Here is an 8,331-nt window from a genome sequence, read left to right on the forward strand (position 1 = left end):
TTCTGCTCCTCAGCAGGGGGCTACAGGTGTGAGATGCCACTCACGGCTTTTTACATGAGTGTTGAGATCTGAACTCAGGTACTCATGCTTACTTAGCCAGTGAGCCATCCCTCCAGCCCTGATGAATGTCAGTGCAGGGAGTTGCCCACAGCATCCAACGGAACTTGAGTGGAGGCTTTCTGGGGTTTAACAGTGGGGTTTCCAGTTCAATACAAGCTTGGTTTGTGGCGGGTTCAAGAGGCCAATCTGCTTATCTGGCTCCTCCACTGTCCCCAGGATGTGAGCTCTCTGAGATTTCCTATAGTCACCCATGGGTCATTTGGTTTTCCTTAGGGCCCTTTGTCTCACCTCCTCAACGCTCAGCCCCTGCTGCCTCCTTGTTCTGTTTGTCGTTCACATTCAGCCTAAATGACCTGCAGGGTGGGATCAGAAAGAAACACTCACATGCCCTAATGCCTGCTTCACTTGGCTTCATAGAGCTGGCGGGAGGAGTGATGGACCATGGAGGATGCGGAGCGGGTGGGGATGGGGGGGAGGGGGATAGGGAGAATAGGGAGGATACAGAGGACAGGAGATACAGAGAATGGGAGGATACAGAGGACAGGAGATACAGAGAATGGGAGGATACAGAGGACAGGAGGATACAGAGGATGGGAGGATACAGAGGACAGGAGGATACAGAGGACGGGAGGATACAGAGGACGGGAGGATACAGAGGATAGAGGATACAGAGGACGGGAGATACAGAGGACAGGAGATACAAAGAATGGGAGGATACAGAGGACAGGAGGGTACAGAGGATGGGAGGATACAGAGGACAGGAGGATACAGAGGACGGGAGGATACAGAGGACGGGAGGATACAGAGGATAGAGGATACAGAGGACGGGAGATACAGAGGACAGGAGATACAGAGAATGGGAGGATACAGAGGACGGGAGATACAGAGGATGGGAGGATACAGAGGACGGGAGGATACAGAGGACGGGAGGATACAGAGGATGGGAGATACAGAGGACAGGAGATACAGAGAATGGGAGGATACAGAGGACGGAGGATACAGAGGATGGGAGGATACAGAGGATAGGGGATACAGAGGATGGGAGATACAGAGGACAGGAGATACAGAGAATGGGAGGATACAGAGGACAGGAGATACAGAGAATAGGAGGATACAGAGGACAGGAGGATACAGAGGACGGGAGGATACAGAGGATGGGAGGATACAGAGGACGGGAGGATACAGAAGACGGGAGATACAGAGGATGGGGGATACAGAGGGTGGGGGATACAGAGGATGGGAGGATACAGAGGATGGGGGATACAGAGGATGGGGATACAGAGGATGGGGGATACAGAGGATGGGGGATACAGAGGACGGGGGATACAGAGGATGGAGGATACAGAGGATGGGAGGATACAGAGGACGGGAGGATACAGAGGATGGGAGATACAGAAGATGGGGAGGTCACCACCTGGCCCATGGTAGGGCTCAGTAAGTGCTGGTTATCATAGATTTCAAGGCTTTGGGTTTGTATTTAGCATGCAACACATGCTGGCCATAGAGTAAGTACTTGGTAACCGTCTTTGACTGAATTGGTGAAGGAGACTTCACCTGGGTGCTGTTGTCTTCTATCAGATCACCGAACCTGTTACCCATCAGTCCCAGAGGGGAATGATCCTGCCTCAGTAGTCAGAGAAGTACACTATCTGTGGAGTGGCCCCCACACATCCCCACAAGCATCCTATGCCTGAATTTCTCATAGGTCAGGCAGCGCTCAGTTCTCCCAGTGCACATGCTCATCTTAAAATAGGAAACTAGTGTGCACAGGGGTCTGCACAGTCCCCATCCCCCACCCTCACCCCTGCTGCTGCGGATGGAAGTGGTTCTGACAGGCAGCCCAATGACAAAGGAGCAATCAGCAGTCATTAGGGCTTATTTAAGGACAGCTTGAGGATTGCCTGAAAATCCCAGCATGCTCCTCACGCCAGATGAAGAGGGTCTGAGTCCCTGGGCTCTTGCTCTTTAGCACCCACCCCAGAGGATGGCTGTGCCAGGCAAGTGGCCCAGGGCTTTATCGGGGCTTTATCACCCCCAGGCCTGTGTGCCCGCATCCTGTACCACTGCAGGCTGCCTCTGTGGACACAATGTCACTCAAAGACAAGTTTGATCCCCATCACGGAGTCACCCTCTGTGTATTGCCCAGGTCTGAATCCAGGTACTCAGCATGAAGTCTATCTAAGAGGAAGCTCTCCACAGACCTGTGGAGAAACCACAGCAATGGCAGCCAGGCAAGGACCAGATGGGGTACCGAGCACTCACTGGGAGCATAGTTCACGTGAGCCTGAACTTGGGGAGGTGGGAATGAGTCCCTAAGCCACCCAACTCTGTACTTCAGCAAGACTTGCCTTTTTATCCTCACCCATGTTGGGATGTTTTCCTCTCCCTTGGGCCTCCTGTCTTATCCAGGGAATCTGATACAGGAGTCTTGCTGGACCATCCGGCTCACAGTGGTCTATAGAAATGGACTCTGCCCTTCTCCTGCCACAGACTGACCCTCAGGGGTTGCATATGGGCCCAGTCTGTGCTCTCTTCCCAGTGTTGATCATAGATTGTTTCATGAATCAAGGGTTCTTCCCATCTAATGTGCTGAGTGTCCCTCATGCATCACCGCACCGACTCTCAGCTTCAGTCACTAACTCCAGCCCAGAGGAGCATTCCTGGAAGGGTCCCAAGGTTCTATGGCATTGAAGGAAGGGCAGAGGAGCATAGCTTCAGGAGAGCTGGGACAGAGCCCTCTGTGCTTCTCTCAGATTACAAGAGATTGGACCAGAGTGGATGCTTGGCTCCAGCTGGCCGGACACCTTAAGACAAAGGGACAGGCCCACCCAGGGAAGTCATCTTTGAGATGGAGGGATCGAGAGCGGTTAACATTGAGTTTGACGTCTTGCTAAGACAGGCAGAAAGAGGTCACCCCGAGGCCCCAGTGCCTGGCGCACTGCACTGTACACCAGTCTCTCTATGTCCTTGATATCAGAGCATGACTCCTGCAGGACTTCTGGGAGCCTCTTGACAAGATACTGGCTCTTCCATTGCTTCCCCAGGTGGGTTCGGTTAGGACGCAATGGAAGCAGGGCAGGGGTTTCTTTGCGGCCACTCACCCTCCAGTATGTTCAGGCCTTCCCACTTCTCTTCACCCTCCTTCCCAAGGTGGCCTCTTCCCTCCCCACAGAGGTCTCTCTTGATGTCTTCATCTCCAGCAGCCACCACCAGCTCTGCCCCTCGGCCACCATGGGAGCACATCCAGGGACCACAGGCGACACACAACAGAGATGTGTAGTTTAGGGAAACGACTTTGAAAAGCCTGAGGCTCCTGGGAATCCATCTAATGCTTCTGATCCAAGATCAATAGGTGAGGAGACCCCAAGCCCATAATTAGCTTGAGGAGAGGAACAGGCAGGAGGTATTCACTCTGTGTCCCCATCAGCAGGCAAGGGACACGGCCTCTGAGCCTTCCCCAGGCAGAAAGTCCCTGTGTTTGCCCCTTTTCTAAATTCACTTTTATTTCATGTGGCTCAGGAACATGTGCATCTGTATGTTGACAGTATGAGATGCATGTGATGAAGACTTTCCTCTAATTCCTGTTTCCTACACAACTGATTCGAACTGCTTATTGCTTTTCCTGGGGAGGCACCATTTGCCTCTGAACACAGTGCGAACCACACAGACAGATAGCCCATTTCCCTCTCTTGTTTATTTATTTGCTCATTTGTTTATGTTTGTTTTGCTTTTTTCTTTCTCTAGACTATAACTATTTTCTAACATTTTGTTTTGTGTGTTTACATGTATGTGCATGGGTGCACACATGCCATGATGAGAGGTCAGAGGACAAACTCGCAGGAGTCATTTCTATCCCTTGACCACACAGGCCCCTAAGATCAAACCAAGTGGCGTCAGGTTTGGTGGCAAATGCCTTAATCTGTTGAACCACCTTTGTGGGCCCTTCATATTTTTATTGGCATATAGAAGTTTACATAAAAACATGATTCATATAATATGCTTGGTCTGCTCACCTCCCCTTGTCACCCTCTCTTGTCCCTTTCCCACTGATACTGTCCCCCTTTGACCCTGATATCTTTTTAAATTTTGTTTTGTTTTTTAACCTGAAGAATTTCATTATGATTGCTTACAGGGCCATAGGTGAGAGCAACTTCCCATTGGCTACACCAGTGGAGAAAATCTTTCCTCACCAGCACTGGTTAACTGCTGTAGATCTTCATGCAAAGGTAGAGCCTTATGCTAAATGATAGGAAGTTGATGGGATCAATATTCTGCTGGTCCTTTCTTCTACTTATTTATTATGCAAAACACAGTATTCTCCACCCTTTGTGTACTTTACCTTTTTAAAAAAATTATCTTTGGAATTCTTTAACTAAAAATGTAGAAATTAGGGTCAGGGTGGGACTAGAGAGATGGCTCAGAGGTCAGAACACTTGCTGTTCTTGCAGAGGACCTGGGTTTGGTTCTCAGCACTGAAGTGCCCATAATTGAGTTCCAGGGGATCCAGCACCCTCTTCTGGTCTCTGTGGGCAGCAGGCATGCGTGCATGCACAATATAACACACAGGCAAAGCAATCATACACACAAAATAAAAATAATAAATCTTGGGTGTGTTTTGTTTGGTTTGGTTTCGATGTTTTGTTTTTTTGAGGCAAGGTTTCTTTGTGTAGCCCCGACTATCCTGGAACTCAGATTAAAGGCATGTGCCACCACCACTCTGACAAAAATAATAAATCTTTCAAAACAAAAATTTCAAAAACATAGAAATTATTCATCATTTTAAGGAGTGGAGAATAAACAGTGGTCTTCATTTTTCTTTCCTTTTCCTCTTATAAGCTTTGTGCTCTGTAGCCAAAATATAGATTTTTCTTCCTTCTCCCTCTGTCCTCCCACCCTTCCTCCCTCCCTCCTTCTCCCCCTTCCTTCATTCTCTAATGCTGGATGGACCCTACACCAGGCCCTGTGCTTAATGCTGGGGCTACAGAAATGAATTTACTCACCTTCCTTCCTGGAGACAATGGAGCAGACACAACACCCCTAGCAAGCTGTCCTGAGGGAAGGGAGGTCCTGGCCTCCTTTCATGTCTGCACCTTGTGTCTTGCATGCCACCAATGTGACTGGAGTTCTTTTTCTTCCTTTTGCTGTGCTGTAACCTTTATATGCCAATCTGTCCATCCAAATGTCCAGAGGAGTCAACTGCCCCATTCGGAGACAGCAATGGCCCAGCGAGGCCCAAAGACTTTTAAGGAAGTCTGACAGGGGGACGGGTCTGAGATTATTTTAACTTAATTTTTTAGCGTACTGGAAACTTGGGTTTTAATATGGAAAAAACGCAGACATTGGAATAGGGGTAAAGGCACTCAGGAAAGACGGCTTCTGTCCAAGCAGCAAAGCCTCTCTTCCCAACAATCAAAGGCCACTTGTGGGAACCTTGGAGCACTGTACAGTGTGGCATAAGTTCATCACAACATAATTCATTTTTCCTCACATCCTTTCTGTTTTTGACAGTCTCATGGAGCACAGGCGGGAAAGGCTGGCCTTGAACTCCTGACCTTCCTACCTAAACCTCCCAAGTCCTAAATTTTATACAAGCAAATCCATTGTCAGAATTTAAGTGGGTCTCTGGGGGAATAAACAAACAAACAAAAAAATCCATTGTATTTCTTTGTTCTAGTGTGGTTACCTATGCATGCGCACAGACATGTGTGTTCCGTGCTGTGTGTGCAGAGGTCAGAGGACAATGTTCAGGTGCCAGTTGGCTCTCTCCTTCCACTATATGCATTCCAGGAGCAAACTACGTCATCATGTTGTCTAGTAAAAACACTTTCACCTACTGAGCGGTTTCTCCTGCCCTCTGTTATGTTCTTAATATCCAGAACAGAAAACAATACCCAACCAAGCTTGCTGCCTGGGGAGGGGCACAAAGGGCAGGATGAGAGAGAGTCCCATGGGCCTCTGATTGTGTGAATGGAGTCTCATAATTACTTGTGAAGGCCATCTCCTGTGTCAGGAGTGCCTGACACGTCCCATCCTCTAATGTTACTTAGAAGAAGGCTACAGTGGGGCCTCCCCTCAAGATGCACACTCACTATTTATTAATACTTGAAGTCAATCAGTGTCTCAGCAACCATATGAGGTGGACATGCTTGTCACCCCCACTTTGTAGACGAAGAAGCGGAGGCACAAAGCAAAGTAAGGTGCCTAAGCAAAATAACTGGCGAGTAGCTTAAATGGGTCTCTTTGATTCCAGAGTCTGTCCTGTTGCCACTGAGGAATACCATCCCCTAGAGACTGGTCTGCCTCTCTGGGTTTCAGCATACCTTATCAGTAAAATAGATTTCACAGGACATCAAAGGGCTGATTTAAGGATTTAAAGAGACAGTGCTTATGGAGCATAGAGGATAATGCCTAATGACTGCTATTAATGTGATCTGAGATTATTGCCAGCAATGCTGCCCTTCTCCAGCTGCAGGGAAGGAGCCACTTAGGGGCAGATGCCTGAAAATATTGTTTCGCTGCCAGGAGATGGGGATGGTGCAGAGTAAGGAAAGATCATTGTTTTAATAATCATCTCAACCCATCTCCATCTCAACCCCCTCCCCACTCTTCCCAAAGCTGGTCCTCTATTGGCATGCTAGGCTCCCTCTGGGCAGGGGAGTCTGTTCTGGTCCCATTTCCATTACACACTCCGTTGAGCATAGGAGAAGGGGAGCCAGCGGCCAGCCGGCAGTAATTAATTGCCTATTTGGACTCCTGCCGTGGCCTAGGAAGGAGGATGCTGGACAGCTCCCTCCTCGTCTGGGCCACTGAATCTGGGAGCACTACCTCTGCTCCTCTGGCCACAGTGTCCACTGAGAATCCTTGCCCAGGCTGAGAGGGACCTGTGTGGCACATCTGTTCGCTGGCGACAAAGTCAACAATGCTTTCCCTAGTATTGCTTCGGTTACCTTCTCAGAGAACGCCACCCACCGTCGGGCTTTCTAGAAGGCCAGGAGGGCAGCTCTCAGTCTGAGGAAAGAGGTATGCTGAAACCAAAATTTTGAATCCCTGGGTCTAAGTCCTGTTCTTCCTACACATTGGCTATGTGACTTTGGGCAAGGAACCAGGTATCTCTGGTTGGTCATTGTCCTCTGGGAAATGGGGGCAGCAATGATAACAGCTCACCTTATCCAAGGTTTCACTTTTGGGGTTTAGTTGCCTGCATACAACTGAGCTCTGAAAATGTTATTTATTCTGATTCTATCAAGAGAGGAGACCACATCCCCTTTATGTTTTCTGTAATATATATTAGCTATTATAATATTGCAATACTGTCAATAGCTATTGTAATCAATCTCTTTGTGTTTCATTTATAGACTAAACTGTCCTGTATCAGGCACACACTGAAAGACATTGTGCTTGGTAATATGACTCAGTACTGTCTTGTGTTTTAAGCAGCCACTGGGGCCTTGGAACATCTCCCTCACAAACAAGGCTGTTGATTCTTACCCTCTTGTGTTTCGTCACCCCAGAGTTCATTCTCTCAGAGCATCATCTGCTCCGTTCATACTCATCCTCCTCCATATGTGCTCTAGGTGAGTTCTTCCCTTCAGGCTTCAGGGACAGATGTATCCTGGCTTAGACTCCAATGGGGAGTTTTCTACCAAAACCAAGGTGTGTAAGGTGGGGGTGGGTGGGTGGGAATTACTGTTACTTTCAAGTTACAAAGACCTAACAGAGTTTTGTTTCAATTACCCATATCAAGCACCTCATAACAGGTTATAATTCCACCAATGGCCAGAGAGTTTCCTAAGGACCTCAAGGCCCTGTGCAACCTCCCTACTTCCTCTGATGTCCTCTGTCTTTTTCATTTTACCCAGCTCGCTTATACTTGCTTCTCAAGTTTTTTCTTGGTCCTAGAATTAGCACTAGCTGTGCCCTACACCTACAGTATTCTCTCTTCCAGCACCCACCAGCTTGCCTCTCACCCCCTTTAGCCTTTACTTAAACACCACTCCTTAGCACTTCTAGGTGCTCATATGAATGGCCCAGGCCAGCTCTCAGGACCAGAGGAAGTCTCAGGCTGAGAAGAAATGTGGACTGGACACCTGAGATGGGCATCAGCCAGTGGGCTCTGGAACTGTCCACCAAGGCTTGAGATCAGCTAAGAGGTGGGAATGTGTGAGGAGGCCGCAACCACCTGCCTGAGGACATCACTGAACTAACCACTCTACAGCCTTACCTTCCAGACAGCTTCTGAATCCTTGTCATTGTGGTGCTTGAGACAGCCAC

This window comes from Onychomys torridus, chromosome 4 (genome assembly GCF_903995425.1).
Source record: "Onychomys torridus chromosome 4, mOncTor1.1, whole genome shotgun sequence".
Classification (NCBI taxonomy): Eukaryota; Metazoa; Chordata; class Mammalia; order Rodentia; family Cricetidae; genus Onychomys; species Onychomys torridus.